We start from the raw sequence: 10,414 nt of genomic DNA, 5'->3' as shown, positions 1-10,414 counted from the left end.
GAACTTTTCTTCTCCCGGGAAAATATTTAGAACAGAACTTTAAATTTTTTGATCTCTTTGAGAAAGGTCGGAATTGAATTTAAGAAAATATAGAATTAAAGTGAAACTTTTTATCTTCATGGAAAATAATCACAATCATATGATAACTTTCTCTTTCCTCTACAAAAATTCAGAGGAGAAATTAAAATTTCTTTGTGTCTTTGTGAAATTATGAACTGCAGAGGAAGATTTTTATTTTATCTGGAGAAATTAGAATTGAACTGTAAGTTCTTTAGTAAAATTCAGAAGAGAACTTGAACTTTTTGCATCTTCTATGAAAAATTTAGAACAGTAATTTAAAATTTTTCCATCTCTTTGAGAAAAATCTGAACTGAAGTTGAAAATTTAAATTTTTTCATGAAGAAATTGAATTGATATGTAACTTATTTCTTTTCATATGGATAGTTAGGAAAAGAACTTGAACTTTCCTTCACATCAATGTGAAAATTAGTTTCTGAAATGTCATTTGAGAAGTATTGCCTGGTGTTGGAGCATTCAAAAAAGTATTATACTAAAGTTATGGTAAAAAGGATGAATAATTCAACATGTAAAATGGATTTAGGAGGAACATTAAGAAAAGAAATTGTTCTGGAATGCCTTTCAAAAGAATTGCTTGGTGTTGGAGCATTCAAAAAAGCTGTAAAGTAAGGTTAAGGGATGGGTACTTCAACTTGTAAAAAGGGTTTAGGATAGACATTAACAAAATAGTTTGTCCTGAAAAGATATAATAAAGCCATAAAAAGTATTAAAAAAATGGGGGCTCAGGGGTCTTTTGGGGTCCGGAGGACTCTTTGGGAGCCCGGTGGTCTTTTGGGGTCCCCGGTGGGTCTTTGGGAGGCCCGGAGAGTGCAGTTGGGGGTCAGGGAGGGGGTCTTTGAGGGCCGATTGGTCCTTTGGGAGTCCGGTGGCTCTTGGGGGACGGGGTGTGGGCGTTTGGGGGTTGGGTGGGGCCTTGGGGAGCCGGGTGTTCTGTTGGGTGTTGGGGGAACCTTTGAGGATGGGTGGGCTTCCTTGGGGGTGGGGGTTGGGGGGGTGGGAACCCTTTGGGGTTGTGGTTGGGGGGTCGGGGTCCTACCTGACCTAACCTGAAAGTGTGATTTCCGAGAAATTCTTTATGCGTTTAGGGTTAACTTACCTTTTTAGGGATGAGCATTTAGGGTTCTCCTACATGTTGAAACTGAAAGTGGGATTTCAGAAAAATTCTTTAAGAGTTTAGGGTTAACTTACCTTTTTTAGGGATGAGCATTTATGGTTATCATACATGCTGAACCTGAAAGATTTTTCCCTGAGCTGTTGGATCTGAATGTGTAATTTCAGAGAAATTCTTTAAGCGTTTAGGGTTAACTTACCTTTTTTAGGGATGAGCATTTAGGGTTCTCCTACATGATGAACCTGAAAGTGTGTTCCCTGACCTGTTGGATCTGAAAGTGTAATTTCAGAGAACTTCTTTATGCGTTTAGGGTTAACTTACCTTTTTAGGGATGAGCATTTAGGGTTCTCCTACATGTTGAACCTGAAAGCTTTTTCCCTGACCTGTTGGATCTGAAAGTGTAATTTCAGAGAAATTCTTTAAGCGTTTAGGGTTAACTTACCTTTTTTAGGGATGAGCATTTAGGGTTCTCCTACATGCTGAACCTGAAAGTGTGTTCCCTGACCTGTTGGATCTGAAAGTGTAATTTCAGAGAAATTCTTTATGCGTTTAGGGTTAACTTACCTTTTTAGGGATGAGCATTTAGGGTTCTCCTACATGTTGAATCTGAAAGTGGGATTTCAGAGAAAGTCTTTAAGCGTTTAGGGTTAACTTACCTTTTTTTTAGGGATGAGCATTTAGGGTTCTCCTACATGCTGAACCTGAAAGCTTTTTCCCTGAACTGTTGGATCTGAAAGTTTAATTTCAGAGAAATTCTTTAAGCTTTTAGGGTTAACTTACCTTTTTTTAGGGATGAGCATTTAGGGTTCTCCTACATGCTGAACCTGAAAGTGTGTTCCCTGACCTGTTGTATCTGAAAGTGTAATTTCAGAGAAATTCTTTAAGCGTTTAGGGTTAACTTACCTTTTTTAGGGATGAGCATTTAGGGTTCTCCTACATGTTGAATCTGAAAGTGTTATTTCAGAGAAATTATTTAAGCGTTTAGGGTTAACTTACCTTTTTTTAGGGATGAGCATTTAGGGTTCTCCTACATGTTGAATCTGAAAGCTTTTTCCCTGACCTGTTGAATCTGAAAGTATAATTTTCATGGCGACGGATTTTTCTAAAGAATAAAAACGGTTGAGGCTTAAGATATTTATTGCTTAAACATATTTAAAAACATTTGAAAAATAATGACATATTTTAAAAAAAGAAGCTTAATCTATTTGATATGAGGAGGAGCAAGTTTAGGACTTTTGATATCTGATGCATTTTTCCATGTCAGGTATCTTTTCTGGTATCCACTGAGCGAAATATCTAACTTCATCTTCTGGGTCATGGACTGAATGCGGGTACTTCTCACATTTGAAGTCTTCTAAATTGAATAATGCTATGTTTTTATCACATTTTTCTAGCAAGAGTTTATCAGTTGGCACGTTTCCCTTAACATAAACAGCTAGCACACCGAAAAAACTGCATATTTCCCGAATTTCTTCTTGTACATGTTGTATTTTATAGCCATTTTCATTATGTGCTCGTATGGTTTTAGCGTAAAAGCCATTTTGATTTATAAAATTTAGTGTAGGACGCCATCTGTTTTTTCTCGTACTTATACATATTGTATCTGATGTTCCATTTATAGCAATGAATTTCACGTCGTTGGTTGTCTAGGAGTAAGAAAGCTGCTTCGAAAATGATGCCAGTTGAGGAATATTTCAGACCAATATATTCCGTGTCAATCACACCAAACATTATTATATCTGAAAAAAAGTGCTTAAATTAAATAAATATGTAATGATTCTGAAACTCTAACAAATACAGCTCACTTTCATAGAATAAACTGAGAAGGAGGGAGTGTGTTCAAGGATCTCAACTTGAAAACTGTGAAAATGATAGGCAAAAAGGTAACGTTTTACATTTCAGCACCCGCTCCTCTGAGTAAATATTTAGAGGGGTCAATTTTCTGAGGAATACCTCAAAGCATTGTTATACGAGAATTCAGTTTGAATATGTAAAAGAGATTGAAGCAGGGTGTAATAGCTTCTATCACATTTAGAAGGGCCATGGATCAATCATCTTGTGGAAATTTCCGTATGTAAGGAGAAATCTTTGTCGAAAGCAACCTAAACTCTGAAAATCATAGTTTGATTATAATTAATTCAACTTTTCTCGGGAATAGGTCAAAGCATTATTATATGAAGGTTCAGGTTTTTATTCAAGCGAAAGGCATAACTCACTAGCTTTTATTCAAATGTTATAGCTAAAATCACTAAATGATGAAGAAGCAATTATCTTTTCTATTTCTAATAAAAGCGCTAACCCCCAACAAAAATCCTGGATTCATGCCTGGGAATATAAAAGAAACTTTATCGAAAGAAAGCTTGAAAATAATCTCTTTCTCTCCCTCCATACAGGTAACGAAACTACAATTCTAATTATTGCTTAAAAGTGTTTTAATTTTGACGGAGAAACCCTTTGCCTGCCGTGTTTGTAAACTGGAAAAAGGGTGACTGCTAATTTTAACCTTGCATAGAGCCTTGTGTCAAAACCAGAGCGGTTAATAGCTAAGAGATATGCAGAAGTTGATAAGGCTTACAGAAAGGCCAAATTTATCAAAAAAGTATTTCTTTTTGCAGTGGTTAAGTTTTGAGGGTAAAATGAATATATTTTACGTTTTGCATTCAGTATGGTTTGTTGGGGGGGGGGGGAGTTAGCTGGAAATATAGAGGGAAGGAATTTATCGAAAAGGGAATTTTTTTTTGCGAGAATTTGGGATTGTATAGTTTGTTGTGGGGGGGGTAGGTTTTGAGGGTAAAGGAATATATTTACATTGACTATAAGGATTGTATGGTTTGGGGGGGGGAGGGTTTGAGGGTAAAGGAATATATTTACGTTTTGTATTGAGTATGGTTTGTGTGGGGGGGGGGGTTTGAGGGTAAAGGAATATATTTACATTGAGTATAAAGATTGTATGGTTTGTTGGGGGGGGGGGATTTAGCTGGAAATATAGAGGGAGGGAATTTATCGAAAAAAGTATTTCTTTTTGCGATGGGGTTGTAAGACAATAGGGGGGGGTTAGGTTTTGAGGGTAAAGGAATATATTTACATTGACTATAAAGATTGTATGGTTTGGGGGGGGGTTGAGGGTAAAGGAATATATTTACATTGACTATAAAGATTGCATGGTTTGGGGGGGGGGGGGTTTGAGGGTAAAGGAATATATTTGCGTTTTGTATTGAGTATGCTTTGTGGGGGGGGGGGTTTGAGGGTAAGGGAATATATTTACATTGAGTATAAAGATTGTATGGTTTGTTGGGGGGGATTTAGCTGGAAATATAGAGGGAAGGAATTTGTCGAAAAAAGTATTTCTTTTTGCGATGGGGTTGTAAGACAATAGGGGGGGGGTTAGGTTTTGAGGGTAAAGGAATATATTTACATTGACTATAAAGATTGTATGGTTTGGGGGGGGGGGGTTGAGGGTAAAGGAATATATTTACATTGACTATAAAGATTGCATGGTTTGGGGGGGGGGTTTGAGGGTAAAGGAATATATTTGCGTTTTAGCTGAATATACTAGAGGGTGTCCATGGAAAATTCTTTTGAAAATAAAAATGTACTTACATTGCTAATTGCGGCTGCCAAGGCCTCAAGCTCATCAAATTTATCCATTGTTATATCAATTGTGTCAAAATACTTTCCGATAATTTAGTCACATTGCATGTCCGTTATATACGAAATATCTAGGTCGAATTGTTATGTAAACAAAGCCCTCTGATTGGCTGAGAAGGGGGATGTAACCGACTCGCTGATTGGCTAAGAAGTGGGATCTAACTGTTTCCTGGGAACTCGTAACATTTGGCTCGGAAACAATAACAAATACTATTTCCGGATCATAACATCTGCCTCGAATAACAATAACAAATACTATTTTCGGATCATAACATCTGGCTCAAATAACAACAACAAATTGGATCATAACATCTGCCTCAAACAGGAAGGAAATGTCATTAACTTTGCTTCGAACGACAACAACATCTGGCTCGAATAACAATAACAAATTGGATCATAACATCTGCCTCGAACAGGAAAGAAGTGTCATTAACTTTGCTTCGAACGACAACAACATTGACCCCATTAACCACGTTTTCCCCATATGACTCTATCGCGTGCCCAAAATAACAACAATAACATTGACCCCATTAACCACGTGTTCTCTCTAATGACTCTGTTCAAAACAACACCAACATTGACCTTGGCATTTTGCCTCGGAAACAATAACAACATTGGCATTCGCTAAGAGCGTGCCAAAAACACACCTGGAGAAAGAGGTCATGGAGAAAGAGGTCATTGACCCTGTCCTCATTAAACTATGTAAAAAAGTTGTAGGTGGCAGCAGGGGTGAGCAATGGGACTCAATAAGGCATCTCTACTTTTGTTTGCCCCCCCCTCCTCTTAGTTGGCACCCCCTGATTATTAAGTGCATTTTTGGGAGCATTAAAATGAGTTCTAGTTGTCTATTTTCTTAATTTTTTCTAATTAAAGTCTTTAGAAGTAGCAAAACCAAAATTAAGAAAAAAATTCTTAAAAAATACTAAAATGTTTTTATCATATAAAATATTTCACCAAGTGAATTAAAAATTTACAAGGCCCCAAAGCTTTAGTATCGATATTCAAAACGATATTAGTATCTCATTCTCTTCTAACATTAAAGACCAAATCATGTACGTTTTACAGAAGGGAAAAGTGAAATGAATCGGGATTCCAATAATGCGTAGATTTCTTCTTTTTTTTATTGAAACAAAAAAGCAATTTTGGAACCAATTGTCAATTTCCTTGCAAGACAACTTAATCGACAGTTACTGGACATAAGATAAGATAAAAACTTATTGGTAAGTAACTGTCACAAACTAAACTAAAAACAGCCAATTCACGTTTAAAGTCAAAAGATATTGGAATAAAGACAAGAATCATAAGCGTAATGGCAGTCAAAAATCAGTAAGAATAAGAAAAACGATGACAAACTATCAACGACCAGAAATTAAGGCCTAGGTCAAAAACAAAAATAAAAAATGGAACTCAAAACTTGAAACAAAACAAAAACTAGAAGTAAAACTGCGTAATAAAAAATACAGAAAAAGGAAAATTTAATAGCAGACAATAGCTGATGTGTCAACCCGTGACACCATTAAACATCAGTTCGTATTTGTAACAAACGGTTTGTTTATTAACAAAGATTTGATGCCCATGAAATCTTATCACAAAAGCGCGGCAGCCAGACATATCATTTATTTGTTGTTTTTGTTTTTTCAGAAAGTTTACGGCTCCAGGCCATTGGTTCATCTACCAACCAACAGTATTACAAGTTTTATCCAGCACTTCTGTTTGGAACAAGTTAGGGACAATATACACTAAAACCAGATTGCATCTCCCATTGTAATCATTTTTTTTTTTTTTACTTTAAGGCTAAAAAAAATTGAGGTTCCAGGTTCAATATATGTCCTCAGGGCATAACTTATAACGCCTGCTCCCGGGCCCTGGGGGGAGTGCGGTGACCGTGGAGTTTTTGTTATATGATCTTCGAACTATGTTTAACAAAAATACAATCTCAAAATTTTTATCGGATGTATTCGGGTAAAACACGGTGTGGGGGGCTAGTTGCCCTCTGATCTCATTTGACTCTTAAAATGTGAACTAGAACTTTAAATTTCGAATCAAATGAGCCCTGTTTGAAGTTTATACTATAAGAACCATATATGCCATCAGGGCATAATTTACAACACTTGCCCCTGGGCCCTGGGGGTTTTGTCGACCCCGGAGTTTTTATTATCTGATGTTTGAATTATTTTTAACAAAATGGCTATATCCAAATTTTTTTCGGATGGATTTAGGGGTAAAGGGCGGGGGCGGGGCTAGCTGCCCTTTGATCACTTTTTACTCTTAAAAAGTGAACTAGAACTTTTAATTTCCAATCAAATGGCCCATAAGTTAGCATATAGGCTATATTAACATACGTGCAAATATAGTCTATATTGTGAATTGTATTCAATAGTTAATTCTCAGTATTAAAAATTGATACAAATTGTTCATTTATCTAGGATACAGAGTGTATTTACCATTTGGCAGTATTAAGGGGCCTCTCCCAGGCCACTCAGCGTATCCCCAGGTGGTGATAGGGGAACGCCCTGCAGATATGTAGGGTATCTCCATAGAAGGCACCGACCAAGGGGTCCTTGTCCCTGGGTGTCCACAATAGAAACCGGGGCACCCTCGCCCGGGGGCATAAATACAGGCGGAGGAGGAAGAAGGCCCCTCAAATGTGCATTCAATAGGACCCAACGGTGTGTCCAAACGTCCCATGAGTTACAAACCCTCTCCCAGTAATAGATTAAATGGCACGGTGATGCAGAACACCATCGCGGGAGGATCCTCTATAGGAGGACAACTGCGGCAGGGCGTAAGATTCAGATCTACTGAAAACGGCCACTGCAAAGGGCTGCTTCGGCCCTTTCGGGGTACATGCAAGACTGGGAACCTTCCGGTCAACTCTATTCCCACTTGAGGAGTGGTGCCCCTCGAGGAAATTATAACCTAGTAAACGACACAGCATTCGCATAGGATTCTGATTAATGGACAATTCTTATTGGCTTGGTCTCTTTTGACGGGCGTTTTCGGGCTGAAAAACCTCTTCTTAGCTAATTTATCTACTTTGAGCTGCCTCCCCATAGTAGAATAATATTTGTAGGCATGAATATGTAATGAGTTCGAGATAATAGGCTTGAGATTGTCTGTGCAGGATTTCGATTCTTGTTGATAGAAGAGCATTGCCAACTGCTGAAAACCATGTTGTGACAAGATGGGCCCAGGATTCCACAAAACCTCCATTCAATTGGAGGCCCCAGGGACTTCTTGCTGTCCGGTTATAAGCCGGCTTAAGCACTTCGGTGTAGACTTGAGAAGATATGTGATCCCCGTCCTGCACTAGCATCCGGAATCGTTACTTTTCCTGAGGCGAAAATAATTTCAATGATTTAAAGAACATGAAAATTGGAACTTGGAATGTTACGACGTTAAAAAATGACTATCGTATCGACATTTTGACTGACAAATTCAGGCGATTTGAGCTGGATTTATTAGGAGTTTCAGATACTCATATCCCAGGGGTAGGAAGCATGAAATTATGTGATATAGAATTTGTTTATTCAGGCAGGAAGGATGGGGTACATAGACAGGGAGTAGGGCTCATGATTAATAAGACACCCGCTAAGTCTTGTTTAGGCTGGAAAGTTATTAATAACAAAATACTAACTGCTCATTTTATGACTAAAAGCTTCAGGGTATCAGTTATAGTAGTATATGCCCCTGTAGAGCCGACTGACGGAGATACTAGTGACTCAGATGAATTTTACTTGCAGTTACAGGAGCAAATAGACAGGGTCCCAGGTAGAAAGATTTTTTTTTACTAGGAGATTTTATGAAATAGGGATAGATGGTATCCTAGCCTAGGTAAATTTGGTGTAGGAAAAGAAAACCGTAATGGATACAGACTTTTGTAATTTTGTACGTATAATAATCTAGTTAGAACCAATACTGTGTTTGGTCATAAAATGGGTCATAAGTTAACATGGTATTCACGGAACAGTTGAATACTAAAGAGTTAAAAATTGTCAAAAATAGTTAAAAACTTTCCAGGAACAGTTGAATAATTTTTAACAGTTGATTAATTGGAATAATTTTAGAAAAATAATTTGTGAAGTTGCTGAAGGTGTCTTAGGGAAGAAAGCTAGGACTGCAGCTAAGAATATTAGTCAAAAATCATTATGTTTAATAGAAAGGAGAAGGGACTTGTACAAGAATTATCTGAGTGATAGATCATATGAAAACAAAAGGAATGTAAAGAAAGTGGAGAAAGCATTAAAATATGAACTAAGGAGGTGTGAAGTGGAGGCCATGGATACAATTGCCGAAGATCTGCAAGATGCAAAAACTTGTGATACCTTGGATGTGAAGGAAGATTTGTTTTGTGAGGAAGAATTAGCGACAGTACTAAAAGAATTGAGAAATAATAAGGCTCCAGGTGCTGATAATGTGTTAATGAGTTTCTTAAATATGGTGGCTCTGAGGTTAGAAATAAGTTACTGAAAATTATGAATGTGATTTTTGAAAAAGGAGAAGTACCTAACGTTTTTAGGGAAACCTTAATTAAGCCATTTTATAAGAAAAGTGATAAGAGTGAGTGTGATAATTATCGAGGCATTAGTCTGGTCTCTGTAGGTAGCAAATTACTTAGTAATATGATAGTTTTTAGATTGAAAGGTGCTGCAGACAAAGTTTTGAGACAAGAACTGTGTGGTTTTAGAAAAGGTAGAGGATGTGTCTACCAAATTTTCACTCTTTGGTTAGGTAATTGAGAAGTGCCTGAATTGTCAAACACCTTTGGTCGTCAGTCTTATAGATTATGAGCAAGCATTCGATTCCGTTGATGGAAGAGCTTTAGTAAAGGTTTTATCCTTGTATGGTATACCAGACAAATACAAGGAGCACAAGAAAGGCAATGGAAGACCACGGAATCAAACGGGGAGGAAAAAGTCTCCTGAACTTAGATTATGCTGATTATTTAAGCATCCTAGATGAAAGTGCGAGCAAAATGAATGAACTTTTAGAGGTTTTGCGAGTTCAGGGTGCTAGAATAGGTTTGAAAAATAATGTTAAGAAGAATAAGTCAATAAGCCTAGGAATAAGTGAAGATGAAAAGGTGACGTTGGGTAACGAAAAGATTGATCAGGTAGACAGCTTCACTTACCTTGGTTGTATTATTAGTAAAGGTGGTTGGACGGTGAAGATGTTAAAAGTAGAATAGCCCAGATTCAGGGTGCTTTTTCACAGTTAAAAATGTTTGGAAGAATAGGAAGATAAGTCTGCAAACCAAGATTAGAATATTAGAAGCTACAGTGATGACAGTGGTCAAATATGGCTCTGAAGCATGTTTGCTCCGAAAAGCGGATGAAGATTTGCGAGATGGTTCCCAGAGAAATTGCTTACGGATTGTTCTGGGTACCCGGCTGACTGACCGTATTTCAGACAATAGGCTGTACGAAAAATGTGGTTCAATACCGCTTTCTAGGGCTACAGTGAAAGGTTGACATGGCTGGGGCACGTTGTGCGGATGAAGGATGACAGATTGCCGAAATTTGTCCTTTTTGGCCAACCATCTAGGGCTAAACGGAAAGCAGGTAGTCTTCGTCTGGG

The sequence above is a fragment of the Artemia sp. Qi Xiang Cuo genome, chromosome 6, assembly GCF_049724085.1.
Source record: "Artemia sp. Qi Xiang Cuo chromosome 6, ASM4972408v1, whole genome shotgun sequence".
NCBI lineage: Eukaryota > Metazoa > Arthropoda > Branchiopoda > Anostraca > Artemiidae > Artemia > Artemia sp. Qi Xiang Cuo.
This window is presented reverse-complemented; position numbering follows the sequence as displayed.